Genomic DNA, 17,101 nt, shown 5'->3' on the forward strand with positions numbered 1-17,101 from the left:
GAAGGACCACCCTCAATGGCAGGAGTTCTTAACTCACTTAGGATTGAGGTCATGTTACCTATGGTCATCCTAGTGAAGTGAAGTCTCTGTCATGAACAGTATTATATAACGACGTTAACACTTTGTGGTCAGGTCTTATACAAACTCTTTGTATAGGACGCCCCCGCTTGCATGTCCCCAACACGAATTATCAAGATTAGACCATCTGTGACAAGTCACAATGCTTGTGACCATTCCACAAAGCGGGCCGCGTCCATAGCGTTACCAGGATAAGGTTTCCCTCCTATATCCATATACTACAAACCATTTTGGTTATCACTTAAGACATAATCCACTTGTATGTCACCACATACATGCTTGAGTCACATATAGATAACCAGGGATTTTATGATTATTGGTTTGTGGTAAGGCAAATAAAACAAGTAAATGAGCAAAAATACAAGATGTGAAGTAAATATCATATATTAACAACACAAACGTTCATACAAACTGTTTACAAACTACAGGACACGAGACTTTAGGGCATCAACCCCAACACTTCAAAGGTATGTTCACTCGATCCCTTGTTTGTTTTTAGCTTTCTAGCATGTTGTAATTTACTCATTGTGCATAACCGTTGTTGTTGATTACAAATATCTTGTTCTTTCACAATGGGATTTGGAACGATCTGCTTCCGCTCATTGGTTCTCTATATTTAGAGTTCCTTCAAAAGGAGCTAATTCTGAAGTTGGCTTGTGAAAAGAAGATTGAGCTAGATTTGGATGAAGTAGCTCAAAAAAATCACGCCATAGTAGTGACGACTTCAAGCGTTCCAACACCATCTGCGTCTTATGATAAAGAAGAAAGCATGATCCAATTTGGAACTTTCGAGCCTATAGTTGTTCGGTTCCGAAAAGAGATTGAAACGACAGACTCCGAGAAGAAAGATGAGCCTGTTCAAGATAATGACAAAGGGTGGATCCTTGTGACTCGTCGAAAGAGAAGACAACCAAATTTCACCTAAAAAGAGTCATGCTCCTATCGAAGCTATAGAAGAAGGAACAAGACTCATAAAAAGAAAGGCAAAAAGATAGCATGAAAGCCTATGCTTGCTAAAGAAGAAGACAAGGACATCCTTAAACTTCGACGGTTGGTAACTTTGGCAGAATTTCTCCCATGAAACTTCCTCGATAATCATCCAAAATAAAGTATCAGAAGTTATTGCATGTCACACTGTCATCATAATAGAAGTCGATAACAATCATATAACTACTGAAGAAGTCGATGATTCAAAAAAATTTGAGCAAAGAATTTCTGTCTTCGATCGTATCAAGCCTTTAACTACTCGATCTTTAGTCTTCCAAAGATTGAGTATGGCCTCGATAGAAGAAGAAAGCCAATGTGCAACATCTATTACAACTCGAAATTCAGCTTTCAAAAGGCTAAGTATCTTCACATTAAAGAAAGTTCAACCTTCGACATCTGCTTTTGATTGTCTTAAGATGACAAGCGATCAATATAAAAGAAAGATGAAAAGCTTAAAGGTAAGACCATTTCATGAAAAACACAATGACGAGAAGATTAAGTTGTCTGATGATATAAATACAGAAGGTTCCTTGATGGTGAAACCAAAATTCATCATATTGACAAATCCTACAAATGAAGTGGATGATCAAAACCATGATGAAATAAGAGCTTTTAAATTTAAATGTAGAAGTTCCTAATCGCAAGAGCCTAAACTGCATGTTACTCCTGGCCCGCATGAGCTTAAAAGGAGAACGACAAAAAAAATTGAATAACTAAAGGAAATCGGACATGAGGATTTCCATGAGCAGCGGAAGGATCTTTCCAAATTTCATTCATATATGAACTTTACAATTACAATCACAAACGAAAACATACGATTATGCATAAAATAGAAATTACAACATGTTTTACTACAGATCAAGGGAGGAATCAACAAACCTTTGTAGACTCATCTTCTAGTTCCTTGATCACGAACGCTTGATCACTGCAACTCAGCAACACACGAACATTCGTGCAACACGACCGCTACACTACACGAACATCGCGCACTCGAACTAAGCGGTCGCCAAGGTCACGAACACCCCAAACACCACGAAAGGCCTCCACAAAAGCTCGATTGTGTCGAGTTGAGTATGACACCACCAAGAAGATTACCTTAGTATTCTCGGTGTGAGAATCCAAAGGGTGGACTCTGTGTGGACTTGGATTGAGGGAGAAAACCGAAGGAACCACAATCGTGTAAATGATTAAGCAAGTAGGAGATGGAACAACCTATCGTATAGGTCGATGCACAATCGTTTAGGAAAAACTATGCGATCGTCTAGCAAAAGCTATGCGATCATTTAGCTCATCGCTTGGCTGAGTGTCTATCATGTAAGAATACTCCATGATCGTTTAGCTAACTTCAAGTTGTCGCTAAGTAAATCTTATTTACTTGACAACTTCTACGTGAGAATTTTTCGAGAGTTGAAATCTCAAAACAACATTTTTGCAAATCATTTTGTCAACCTTACTAAAAAATTATTAAAACATTTTTCCTTTTTATCTCACAGAAGTTGTCAAGTAAATGGGATTTACTAAGCGACAGCTTGACTAAGATAAATGATCGTGTAGTATTTGTAGGTGACAGACACGCAGGTAAGCGATGAACTAAACTATCGCTTAGCTTTTGCTAGACGATTGGGCATCGACCTATACGATAGGTTCAGTCCTCTCCCACTTGCTCAATCGTTTACAGATTGTTGTTTTCTCCATCTTCTGCCTCAAACCAAGTTCACACAGAGCCCACCCTCTTGATTCTCACACCGAGAATACCAAGGTAGCCTTCTTAGTGGTGTCATACTTAACTCGACACCGTCGAGATTCTGTGGAGGTTGTTCGTGCTGTTGGGGTGTTTGTGACTGAGGCGGTCGCTGAGTTCGAGTGTGTGGTGTTCGTGCTGTGTAGCATTGGTGTTGGATGAACGTTCGAGATTGTTGTATTCGAACGTTCGTGATTAAGGAGCTCGACAATGAGTCTACAAATGTGTGTAGATTTCTCCTTGATTATTTGTAGTTTCATGTTGTAATTTTTTAATGTTTGCATAATCGTATGTTTGTCTTTATGACTGAGATTGTAAAGTTCATATTTGATTGAAATTTGGAATGATTTTTCCGCTGCTCATGGAAATCCTCGTGATCGATTTCCTTCATAAATATGCTATGTGGTTACAGCATTGTTTGACCTTCCACATCAGAAAAGAATTCTTGAAACAGGTTACACTATTGTGAATAATGTTGGTTGTTCACTATTTGTTGATTTGCTTGGAGTGAAGCAGATGTGTAGATACAAAATGGGTTAGGTGTTCTAGTGCAGTTCCGAAGTGATTCCAGCAAAGGTTCAAAGAAGAAAGTCTTCGAGCAGAAGATAGGTTGCTGGGGATGCAGATAGGCTGGGCACATGAAAAACATAGCAAGTTTGTCAAATGGCTCTGGATTGGATGCTGACAGTGTCTTTCATGTTAGGCGAAACAGTGACTTCCTCTGAAGAAGATGAAAATCATCCTCATGGTATGTTTGCTTTACCATGTAGAGGATGTGATGTTGACGGTTCCACAAGTTTGCACACGGGCATTGACTTGGCAGTTATGCGAGGTGTGTAGTGGAAGTTGTATCGATTTTTGAAGGACTTCCAGGTGAACCAAGTAGGTGGAAGTTGCACCATAAATATCATCGTGGTTTATCAGCATGTGACGAAAAAGAAAAATCTTGGAAGGTGGTATTCCAAGTGATCCAATCTTTATGGTGGAGTTAATTATAGTTCTCTAACTTAAATTGTGATTATCAATGAAGACAATGAATGTTGAAGAAGTTGTGGATTCTTTAAATATCTTGCCAAGGGGAAATTTTTTGAGTTTTGGAAAAATATTAGAAGTGACGTTTGTCCCACATCGATTAAATTGAATAATGGGATAGGCTCCAAGCCTATAAAAGAGCTTATGCCTCTAGTTTCAAGTCGTCTCAGTGAGAAACACTTCAAGCTTAGTGTGTTAACTCTAATTAAATTTCTTTTGTATTCTCTAATTGGAGAGTGAGAAAAATGTGTGAGTAGTTAAAACTTTTGAGAGATTACTCTTGTAATTTTCTCCGAGTTGTGACTTTTATATATAAATTTGTGTATTTCCAGTTTTCTTATTTTTCTTTAATTTCTTTGTTATTATTTTTTGCTTATTCCTGTAGTGGATGTGGGAAGATTTTTCCCAAAAAAAAAAAAAAATCTTCCATGAATTCTTATGCATATTTGAAGCTAAAAGAATAATTAAATACTTCTATTTTTTTTCCAAACAAGGATGTTGGTCATTGTTCGTACGAGGTTTTCGAAAAATCGTGTTTCGTGGAGTTGAACTTGTGTTTATATTGATTTGATGCAATATGGTTCGATCTCTAGTACTTAATCTTTTGGTTCTCTATCGGTTGAGCACATGCGATCGATGTATGGAAGCGGAGTGCATGAATGTTCTTGAATTTGGAATCTTGGAAGAATATTTGTTTTCTAGAGAGCTATATGAATAATCCTCCAAATCATCCAAATGATATAGCAATAAGAAGTGCAATGGAAAAAAAGTACCTCAGATAGTGACTTGGCGGCCAAATCATCAAATTGGACCAATTAGAGCTATGCGTGATGACACATGGGGCTTAAATTTTCCATTGATGGATTTTGATTTTCTTTAAATTAAAAAATTAATTAAATAAAACTAAAAAGAAGGATTTTGTTAAAAAAAATAAATTAAGAAAAAGAAAAAGAAAAAATGACCGTTTGACCACTTAATTTACAAAAATAAATAAATAAAATATGCATATGCAGGTTTCCGTTGGAGAGTTTAATATATATATATATATATATTCTCCAATCATTTATTTATTTTCTTTTATTACTTTTCCACTTTTAATCTCCACGTTTAGTTTTACTCTTTTATCAATCTAACAGTCCAAATCAAAATGTGAAATTTATCTCACTTCTCTCTCTTTTTAGACTTCATCTTCTAACAGTCCAAATTTTGCACACTTTACAATCCTTAAAAAAATTGCAAAATTGTCACCATTGTTAATATCTCTCAAAGCTGTCAATTTTCTTTATTTTCATATTGTTCTTAAGAGAATTTTTATTATATTATGATGATTAAATATCGTGAGCTCAAATTTGTATACCCACTCTTTTTAGAGAGTTTTATTGTGTGTTTCAAAGTTTCATGAATATTGTAACAGTTTTGATCCTAACCCATAAAAGGATCGGATTTGCTCTTGAACACAAAAAATGAGCAAGGTAGCATGGTTCGACTCTCATCCATAGAAAGAGTAAAAGGAGATTTTTAATCGAAATCCCAAGAGTCAAAGGAGCAAGTTTGACCGAGTGTCTTCTTCTCTAACTCTTCCCTAATTATTTTTTCATTTAATTTTAATACATGTTTTTGTTGGTTGAGATTGATTAAGTATAATGTTATATCATTTTTATCAATCTTGTCATTTAGCGTCAATTAGAGTTTTTATTCATTTTATTTAAAAGTTATTTGATTAGTTTAAATTGAGAATATTTTTCAAAAAATTAATTAAACCCTATTCCCTCCTTCTCTTAAGATTGTCATACCGGTTCAACAATTGGTATTAGAGCAAAGTTGCTCATTAGAGCATTACGATAAATATAGTTGCAAATGTAATTGTAGAAGGTCAATCTACCTCTAGACCTCCTTACTTTAATAGTTCAAATTATGCATATTGAAAATCTAAAATGAAAATTTATTTGCAATCTATTGACTATAATTTGTGGTTAACTGTTGCTAAAGGTCCATATGTTTCCATGAAAAAGTTTAATAATGTTGATATTCTTAAATTAGAAGAAGAGTATGATGATGAAAAAAAATGTTCTTTTAATGTTAATGCTAATAATTGTTTGTATTGTATTTTGAGCAAAGATCAATTTAATAGAATATCTATGTGTTTTCTGCTGAAGAAATTTGGAATACTCTTGAAATTACTCATGAAGGAACAAATCAAGTTAAAGAGTTTAAGATTAGCATGCTTGTTTGTAATTATGAATTATTTAAGATGGAATCTATAACCGATATGTTTACTAGATTTACTAATATTATCAATACTTTGAAGGGACTTCGTAAAGCCTATACAACCTCTGAGAATATTAGGAAAATCGTTAGGTCTCTACCTTAGACTTGGAAGCAACGGTGGCAATAATCCAAGAAGCAAAAGATCTTACCAAACTTTCATTGGAGGAATTCATTGGTTGACTTATGACCCATGAGATCACTATGAAGGAGCACTTGGAGGATGAATCCAAAAAGAAGAAGAGTATTGCATTAAAGACAATCTCCTTGGAAGTTGACTCCGAAGATGAGGATGCCCTTAATGAAGATGATATTGCCTATCTATCACGTAAGTACAAACTTTTCATCAAGAGGAAGAAGCAATTCAAGAAATGCCTACCAACCCAAAGAGATTCAAAAAGTGAAAAAAGTAAAAATGATGAGGTGATTTGTTATGAATGAAAAAAATAGAATCATATAAGAATGGATTGTCCACTCCTCAAATCATCTAAGAAATCCAAGAAGAAGGCAATGAATGTTATTTGGGATGATACTAGTGAAAGTGAAAGTGGAAGTGATGGTTAAGAAGTGACACATGTTGGTCTCATGGCTCATGGTGACAAAAATGATGAACTTGATTATGAGATAACTCAAGAACCTCCTTATGATGAATTGTTTGAAGCTTTTGAAAGTATACAAAATGACTTAGAAAAACTTAGTTCAAAATATGTTGTGCTTAAGAAATACAATACTTTGACTAGTAAAATAAGTATTTGCTTGATGAAATTGCTTGCTTTTAAAAAGAATGAGCATATTGTGTAAATTGATGGAATAAATATCTCTTGTGATAAGCACATTTTTGATTGTGATGAGAAAAATGCATTGCTTAATAAAGTTAGATTTTGTGAGCATGATGGTTGTAAAAATGATAGTTTGATTAAATCACTTAAAGAAAAAGAATTAAAAGTTTTGCATAAACTTGATAAAGTTAAAGAGTCTATTAAAAAGTCAACAATAGGTGCTCAACAATTGAACAAAATAATTGAAGTAGGTAAGCCTTTTGGTGATAAGAGAGATTTAGGCTATATTGATGAATGTTATACTCCTTCAAGTTCTAAAACTATATTTGTCAAAGAATCTCCTATTGTGCCTAAGTTTAATATGCCTTATGTTGTGTCTAATCATGCTAAATCTAGTTATGTGCCTATATATCATAATTGTGGTGTTGAAGGTCATACTAGACTTAAGTGCTTTAAATTGAAGTATGCTCACACTACTTCAAAAAAAAAAAAAAACATTTTCTCAAATAACAAAGTTTTACAATGCTCCATGAAAGCATTTCTCCAAGAAGAGTACAATGCATAAATTTGTTGTTAGAGATAAATTCTTGCATAAAATTGTTTGTTTTTCTTGTGGAAAATATGGACATCAAGCTTATTCTTGTTATTTTTCCAAATCCAATACTTTTAATGCGAATTCAAAAATGAAATGGATCCCTAAGTTTGTAAATGCTAATATTCTTGGACCCAAACAAGTATGGGTGCCAAAGAATCAAACTTAAAACTCTTTGTTTATAGGTTTTCTTGAAAGCCTCCAAGAAAAATAAGTGGTACTTGGATAGTGGTTGCTCAAGGTACATTACCGGAGGCCCATTCAAGTTTATGTCTATCTCGAAAAAGGATGGAGGCATGGTATCCTTTGTGACAACAAGAGAGGTAAAATTATTGCTAAGATAGGCAAATGAATCTTCTATTTTAATTGAAAATGTGCTTTTAGTTGATGGTTTAAAGCATGATTTGCTTAGTATTAGTCACTTGTGTGATAAAGGATTTAGAGTTGTTTTTTATAAAATGAATTGCATAATGGGAAATGTTAGTGATAGAAAAGTCTTGTTTGTTGGAAATAGGGATGAAAATATGTACACCCTTGATTTGAATGATTGTCAAATTATTGATAAATGTCTTTTCTGTTGGGGTTGATGCCCTAAATCTCGTAAGGTTCTATAGTTTGTAAACATTATTGAACAAATTCATTATGTATTTAATAAAATATATGATATTTTATTCTTTGTCTATAAAATATATGATATTTTAGTTGCATTAACCACAAACCAATAAACTAACATCCAAGGTTATCTTTGTAACTTAAACATGTATGTAGAGACATAGGGGTGGATCATGTTTAAGTGATAACCTAAATGGTCTATAGTAGATGGATAAGGTTGGGTACCTTATCCTGGTGATACTACGAGTATGGCTCACTTTGTAGGTGTTACAATTGTTGTAAACTGCTACAAATAATCTGATCTTGATCATTCATGTATAGACATGTGAGTGGGGATATTTGATAACTTGTAGAAATACAAGTTATTTATGCTGTTTTATTTAGATATTGCGGCAAAAAAAGAGGAAACTTGCGTCGATAGTATAAGAATTGGCTGAGAAATACGAAAATTATGAAATGTCGTAAACGCATCCACTAACACCATTGTGATGGCGAAATAGAACGTTTCAGTCTATGTTTTGCAGGAAATAGGTCACCGCATGCGTTAATGGCTCGAAGACAAAATGTACAACACATCTACATCGCATGCGCCCATCAATCAAGAACGAAGAGATGATCAACGCAATGACGGTGCATGCGACAATCGATCAAGAGCTTTAGCAATCCGCACATTTCAACCGCATGCGGTAATAAAAAAACAACACCACATGTGGCGATAGATCGAAGATGTGAAGAGCAACGCATTCACAGACGATTCTGACAAGTGTACAGCTTTTTGTTGTGCAATTTTGACGGATTGATCGTGGAACAGAAAGGAATTTTCCATTATGCCATTGTAGGAATTACCATAATTATACAGTGGGGACCACAAATTCAAAGAGCCAAGGTCTTGTCTATAAATAACTTCCTCAAATTCGCTGAAAAATATACTGATAGGGGGATAGAAAGGCTAGTCTGAAGAGACTTTACAAAGTAAGTTCGGGAGAACTAGGAGACAAGGCTAAAAAGTGAGTCTCCAAGCAAAGAATTCTTCCGATTCCTAAAGTTGAAGCTCTGTACAGAAGATCAATTCTACCGGGAAAGCAAGCCTGAGAAGGAAGCTTTCCTCTCCACCACATTCATATGCCGGCAAGCACAAGTCTCCGATCGGGATCTATGTTAAGACGTTGACACTCCTTCCGTATTTGTTTCTATTCTCTAATTCATCTTCTATGTTAATCTTCTTTAATCCCTCATTCACAAACATGTATCAAATGCTTAAATTTAGAATTAAATGTTATCATCGTCATCGTTATCATCTCTCTGTCTCTTTCCATACATTTATCATCCATTTTCTCCATGATGTGTTCTTAATCCCCGTGGTAAAAAACGAGAATTAAGGGAGTGAGTCAATCTGTATCAAGGAATGAATTAAGTTTAGCTAAAGCATGCTCGACGGCATCTTCACCTGTGAGAGTAGAAGTGAAGATGTTATTCCGCCTATCGAGAGAAGGTTGGAAGAATGCGTTAACTAAAGCGAGAAGTATTTCCAGAGATGAAAACAACCTTGCGTTCATCACGTTCATCTCTGTTTCACCATAGACGTATGGGAACGTGGCCGATCACTAAAAGGTGTACGCCAAGGGAAAGCAGAACCTTAGTTGCGTCCTTAACGCAATTCACGAACTTCCGATGTTTTTACTCTTTACTCTTTCTCTTTCTGCTTCATTCATAAGACTTGCAATCGCATTCTTCGATTCTATTGTACAACTTCATAGCCAGTCCTCGACCTTTATATCATGTATCATAGTAGTTTAGGAATTTACTTTATCAACACATTTTTACTTTCAGTGCAATTTATATTTCTGTACAAACCAAAATTCATTATTCATTTTTATAACTGGTCGCATATATCACATATGTATCGCATTTAACGAAAACAAACCCCGTGTTCGACCTTGGATCATTCTGAGAAACTTGCGTTGGAATTATACTTGGTTTCAGCGTAAGGAAACTTGTGACATGCATTACTTCATCGCATACTACGAGCATATCACTATCAACGCATACACTTAGAACGTAGTATTGCATAAATTATCTTTATCGCAAAGAACTTGACCGCATATAGAGCATCATTCATTCATTCATCAGCACAATAGATAGATAACATTCCATTTTTACCATTACAAGTTTATGGCAACATGAGCTTGTAGCATAATATCTATCATCACAGTGCATAATAATCAATAGATAAAGATAGAATTCAAATCTTTAGTCATCAAGTTTATGGCGCCGTTGCCGGGGACATGAATTTGAATCAATCTTTCATCAGTAGTGTGAATAAGCGATACACAGCACAACAATTCATTTTTTATAGTCATCAAGTTTATGGCGTCGTTGCCGGGCACATGAACTTGAATCATTCTTTCATCAATAGTGTGCATAAGCGATACACAGCATAACACTTTATTTTTTTTAGTCCACAAGTTTATGGTGTCGTTGTCGGGAACATGAACTTGAATCATTCTTTCATCAGTAGTGTGCATAAGCGATACACAGCATAACACTTTATTTTTTTTAGTCCACAAGTTTATGGCGTCGTTGTCAGGGATTGGTAACGGTTAGTGTTTAATACTTTGTGGTATTTTGCAGGACAGATCTCTGCTATATTGTCTGTTTATCACAAAGAGCAGGCTGACGGTTTATGAGTACTGGAACTGATCCAAAATTCGAAGTTGACTCAGAGATCGAGCGTACTTTTTGCACGAGGGCATGCCAGAACAGAATCAGGCGAAGAAGAGTAAATATGGCTAACAACGAAAGGCCCGAAGGAAATCAAGGGGCGAATCGGCCAGCGCAAGTCCTATCTTTCTTGCTGCTGACCGCAATATCCCCTTGAGAAACTATGCGGTGCCGAATCTTTACGACAACTCGGAGGTCTACAAGGAGAAGACCCGCATGCTCATTTGACCAGCTTCGTAGAAATGTGCAACACATTCTCCATACCTGGTGTGACTCTCGAAGGAATTAGATTGTATCTCTTCTTGTATACACTGTGGGATGAGGCAAGGAGGTGGGCTCAGTCACTAGAACCAAATGAAATCAACGCATGAGACCAGTTGGTTGAGAGGTTTATGAATAAATTCTTCCTTCCAGCCGTCAACGCAAGGAGACGGAGGGATGTGTTGAATTTTGAACAGAAGGGATATGAAACTTTGAGCATCGCCTGGGTGCGATTCAGACAATTAGTGAAGAATTGTCCGCATATCGGGATTTCTGATTGCATTCTGATGGAAACTGTTTATAACGGCCTGAATCGATCAACACAAGTCGTTGCTGACACCTCCAAAGTGGGAGGATTTATTGATAAGACCTACACGGAAGCCAAGGTCATCCTTGATTTCATTTCGCGAAACACGAATGACTGGGTGGATGAGGGTATGGGGGAAAAGGCCCAGAGAGAAAAAGAACTGATAACGCCATTGTACCAGGAGATACAATGACAACCTTGGCCGCACAAATGGACGTGGTGACCTCTCTCCTACAAACAATGGCAATTAATCAAGGTGCCCTCTCTCAAAGTTCAGCGCAACCCAATGCGCCGGCACAAGTGGCCGCAATAAGTTGATCCAATGCGGAGGGGGTCATGCTGCAGAGATGTACCCATCAAACCCGCAACCAGTGTTTGCTATCCAAAACAACTCTTACAGTAACACTTACAATCCAGGTTGGCGGAATCATCCTAACTTCGGTTGGGGAGATAACACTGACCAAGGAGGCCAGAGGAACCATCAGAACAGTAATCCAAGGAATCAAGGAAATCCTCCATTTTTTTCACCAGAATCAGAATCAAAGTCATCAAAGGCAACTACATAACCAACCGTCCTCATTGAACACCTTTGTAAATTCGTCATCATTGGAGTCCCTGCTCAAACAATACATTTAGAAAAATGACGTAGTCATGCAGTCACAAGCATCTTCAATAAGGAACTTGGAGATCCAAGTCGGGCAGTTGGCAGCCAAGCTTCGCAACAGAACACTGGGAACGCTACCAAGTAACTCAGAAGCCCAGGGATCTCATGGGAAGGAACAATGTCCTTGATGACATTGCGCAGGCAAGCTTGACCGCCTGCAGGGGTGTGGATTGCGGTAATCATGAGGAAATTGTCTTTTAATCCGCATCTCTAAAATCTATGTTTAATCGCTTTCTTTACAGCTTTCCTTTACTGTTTTATGCATTGCGTTATTTATTGCTTTCTTAAAATAGCCTTTACTGGTTTATGAATTTACTTTCAATTTAATGCAATTTCATTATTTCCATGCCTTGTTCAATTTACTTACTTTTCTGCATTAGTTGCATTGTTCTTAAATCTCTGTGAATGACTGACTAAAAAGAAAATGAACATTGCAAAGTCTTATTGACTTGCGTTGTTGATGAAAAAAATAAATTAAAAAAATAAAAAATAATAATAATAAACTTTAATAAACATCCGGTATGCATTGCGATGATGGGTGCATCTTGCACTGACAAGATACACTTTGCATCCATCTTACAAAAATGCATTGCGCTGAGGGGTGTGTTGTGCGCGTATGTGTTCTGCGCTCGTCCTTAGTGAAGACACACTATGTCGAGGTAGTGTTGCACCAGTAGAAATACTGTGCGCCCATCCTCCAGAAATGCGCTGAGTTGAGGGGTGTGTTGCGCTAATGCATGCGTTGTTGCCCATCCTCTGCAATTATGCATTTGTGGTAACGGATGCATTGCGTTAATCTTTAACCTTGCGCCCGTCCGAATAAAACACAAAAGATAAATTCTTTTTGCGAGAGAGTAGTCCAATCGTTTAGGCTTCCAAGGAAATGATGACTTAGCAGATGAAAGGGCGTCCTTCTCTACTAATTCATAAATGCAAGAAGTGCGGCGAGAAGGCTTTTTAAGTATCTCGAAGCCTGCCATGGAGAATTTTTTGGGCTTATCAAGGCCCAACCTATAAATTCACTCCTCCTTCGTCTGAGGAAGTCTATTTGAATCTTTTGCGAAAAAGAAAACCCTAAGCAAATCCTCTGCATACCTAACCTTTGAACTTTCTTCCTAGGTCCCAAAAATTTTTTTTCCAACTCTATCACTTACCAAAGCCATGGCCGAGCAATCCTCCCATTCATCTTCCCTACCTTCATCACCTTCCCCAGCCCAAGTCACCGCAAGGGAGGCGGCATTCCTCGCAGCAAGCCGCAGCCTTGCCACCCAGTCGAAGCCTATCCCAAGAATCACCGGAAAACCTCGGCGAAAACCTGTTGTAGCCAAACCACTTCAAATCCGAGAGGGGCCAAGCACGGAGAGTGCCCCACTTCCAACACTGTCATAAGAAAGTGAGAAGAAGAGAAGAAATGACAAGGAAATGTTTGGGAGCATCCTGAGAAACATGGAGAAGGAAGGAGGGCTACCTGAAGCCGGAGTTGTTAATCAACCATTGCCTTCAGAGGAGGAGATGGCATAAGCTTCGCGAAGAAGCACCCTGGCCATTTCAGATCCTAAGGAAACTGTTCAAACAGAATCCTATGAGGGACCCATCAAGGTTGCTTTGGAGGAGGTGGAAGCGAAGAAGCAGCCTGAAATGGCTGAAGGGAAGAAGAAAAGAAAATGCAAGGAGGAGAGGGAAGAAGGAGATGAAGAGGCCCGGCCAAAGAAGGAAAAGAAGGAAAAGAAATCGAGTGAAAAGAGGGAGTGCAGGCGGGAAGAGAAGCGTCTGAAGAACGAAGAAAAGAGGAATACAAGTTATTTATGCTGTTTTATTTAGATATTGTGGCAAAAAGAGAGGAAAGTTGCATCGATAGTATAAGAATTAGCTGAGAAATACGAAAATTATAAAATGTCGTAAACACATCCACTAACACCATTGCGATGGCGAAATAGAATGTTTTAGTCTCTGTTTTGCAGGAAATAGGTCACCGCATGCGTTAATGTCTCGAAGACAAAATGTACAACACATCTACATCGCATGCGCCCATCAATCAAGAACGAAGAGATGATCAACGCAATGACGGCGCATGCGACAATCGATCAAGAGCTTTAGCGATCAGCGCATTTCAACCACATGCGGTAATAAAAAAAAACAACACCGCATGCGGTGATAGATCGGAGATGTGAAAAGCAATGCATTTGCGGACGATTCTGACAAGTGTACAGCTTTTGGTTGTGCAATTCTAACGGATTGATCGTGGAACAGAAAGAAATTTTCCATTACGCCATTGTAAGAATTACCATAATTATACAGTGGGGACCACAAATTCAAAGAGCCAAGGTCTTGTTTATAAATAGCTTCCTCAAATTCACTGAAAAATATACTGATAGGGGGAGAGAGAGGCTAGTCTGAAGAGACTTTACAGAGTAAATCCGGGAGAACTACGAGACAAGGCTAAAAGGTGAGTCTCCAAGCAAAGAATTCTTCCGATTCCTGAAGCTGAAGCTCTATGCAAAAGGTCAATTCTACCGGGAAAGCAAGCCTGAGAGGGAAGCTTTCCTCTCCACCACATTCATACGCCGGCAAGCACAAGTATCCGATCGAGATCTGTGTCAAGACGTTGAGACTCCTTCCGTATTATTTTCTATTCTCTAATTCATCTTCTTTAATCCCTCATTCACAAACATGTATCAAATGCTTAAATTTAGAATTAAATGTTATCATCGTCATCGTTATCATCTCTCTATCTCTTTCCATATATTTATCATCCATTTTCTCCATGATGTGTTCTTAATCCCCGGGGTAAAATGTAAGACCCTAACACTAAATCTAAAGTGGGAGGTTAAATGTAGAGAAGAAAAATCCTAAGTAAGGATATTGGAACAAAGGGTGGAAAAGAGTAAAATTATCCAAAAAGGTGACCAAAGGTCCAAACGCCTATAAAGGGCTTAAAACCTGTTGGACGCAAGAATTCGAGGATAGAAGCAAGAAGACTTGGAAAATGGCTAAGGGTTGCATACAACCAACGCAAAGGCATACATGAGCCATGCGGACTTGGGCAGGAAGCATGCGTCAAGTGAGCATGCTAGGCGTGCAGGCCATGCGTTGAAGCCAACTGCACAGGCTATGCACCAAGCGGACAAGCCATGTGTCGAGGACAAACGCACAGGTCATACGTCAAGCACGCAGCCCATGCGTCGATGGTGTATGCCGAGTGCCCTGCCTATGCGTCGAACGGGCAAGCTAGGCAAACTATCCTATGCGTCGCAGCACTACCGAGTCTGCCGAGCAGCCATGTGTTGATGCGATAAGCCAAGCGCACGCCCATGCGGCGAGGCATGCCCACGCGGCCGAGTGTGCCTATGTGGCCAAGCGTGCAAACACCTAGGTAGCACACCCATGCATCAATGGTCAGCACCGTGAGTCCATGCTTAGTAGGTCGAACAAGCACACCTAGCAAGCCATGCGTCGAGGGTGAGCGGCCACCCTATGCATTGGTGATGGCCAACTCATGCGATGGCTAAGTAGGACTTTGATGAAGGAAGGGTGAGTTGCTATGCGTTAAGGATAAAAGGTAAGGCTAATTGATGGGAAACTTCAAGGGAAGATGCCAATGGTATACGAGCATAAGTTTTAAACAATTTAAGTAGAGAAATATGTTAAGTATTTAAGTGATTTAGGTGGCAAAAGGAGAATCACACAAAGTTCTAGTAGGAGGTGGACAAAGGAGATTTCATGCAATGGAAGTCTTATCACCCCAAACAGGAGGTGGGTGAAGGAGATTTCATGCAAAAAAGGAGATTTGAGCTGGCAAGCTGAGATGAGAACAACTCAAGGCTAGGCTGGGTAGACTAAGTGTTGGCAGCTCCAAAGTGAGACAAATGGGAGTTGAATTGTCACCATGGGGTGAGTTTGGAATGGTTATAAATAGAGGGGTTGGGCAAGAGGAATTTATTCATATTAGAGAGCATATTTAGAGAGTGTTGAGAGCATATTTAGAGAGTTACGTTTGAGTTATTAGGCTGCCAAATTGATTGGAGATCAAAAGAAACAAAGGTTACGTTGGTGAGGCATTGAGTCAGTCGAACGCACAGCCAGCCCACACCCTGTGCGCACGCCACGCAGTGCTGCGTCCATCCACGCGCCTCACTTGACGCATCCCGCGCGCTAGCCCAATAGAGCTGCCTTCCCCGTGCGATGCATCGATCGGCGGGAAATAATAGTCAGTGAAGATCGGCGGGAAATATATTCAAGTTACCTAAGCATGACTAGCGGGAAAAGAATTGTCGATGTGCACATTGGCGGGAAAAGTGGGTTATAGGAAAGTTTCCATAAAAAGTTGTTATGATTGATAATATGTCCATGATATAAACATGCCACATATAGCATGGAATTGGAGGATGATGATTGAATGAATGTACACATGATCATGCATAAAATATACTGGAATTGTGATTATGTGATTGACTTCCCAAAAATATGTTTTGCAAAGTGATTATTATTTTAAAAGCACCACTCACTGGGCTTAGTAGCTCACACTCTTCCAAATTTTTTCTTATACCCCCTCCCCCCCCAGGTAGCAAAGCGGAGCATTCAGGAAGGAGTCTACTAACCAATACACCAGGACTTGGTAAATTCTCAGGGCATGCCTCAGATCATGTAATAAAAAATATAGGAAATTGAACTATGTGTATGAAAGTTAGATAGAGTGTTGTAAACATGTTGAAATTTTTAATAGATAAGGGGGTGTTGTCTTGGAATACTACTGGTTTACCCTCACGCTCCCTTTCAAGTCTTGGGGGCTAAGGCTAGGGAGAGGGCAAAAAGCGAGAATTAAGCGAGTGAGTCAATCTATGTCAAGGAATCAATTAAGTTTAGCTAAAGCATGCTCGGCGGCATCTTTACCTGTGAGAGTAGAAGTGAAGATGTTATTCCGCCTATCGAGAGAAGGTTGGAAGAATGCATTATTAAAGCGAGAATTATTTCCAGAGATGGAAACAACCTTGTGTTCATCACGTTCATCTTTGTTTCACCATAGACGTATGGGAACGCAGCCGATCACTGAAAGGTGTACGCC

Source organism: Benincasa hispida, chromosome 7 (genome assembly GCF_027475165.1).
Source record: "Benincasa hispida cultivar pf3 chromosome 7, pf3_genome.v1.1, whole genome shotgun sequence".
NCBI classification, from domain to species: domain Eukaryota; kingdom Viridiplantae; phylum Streptophyta; class Magnoliopsida; order Cucurbitales; family Cucurbitaceae; genus Benincasa; species Benincasa hispida.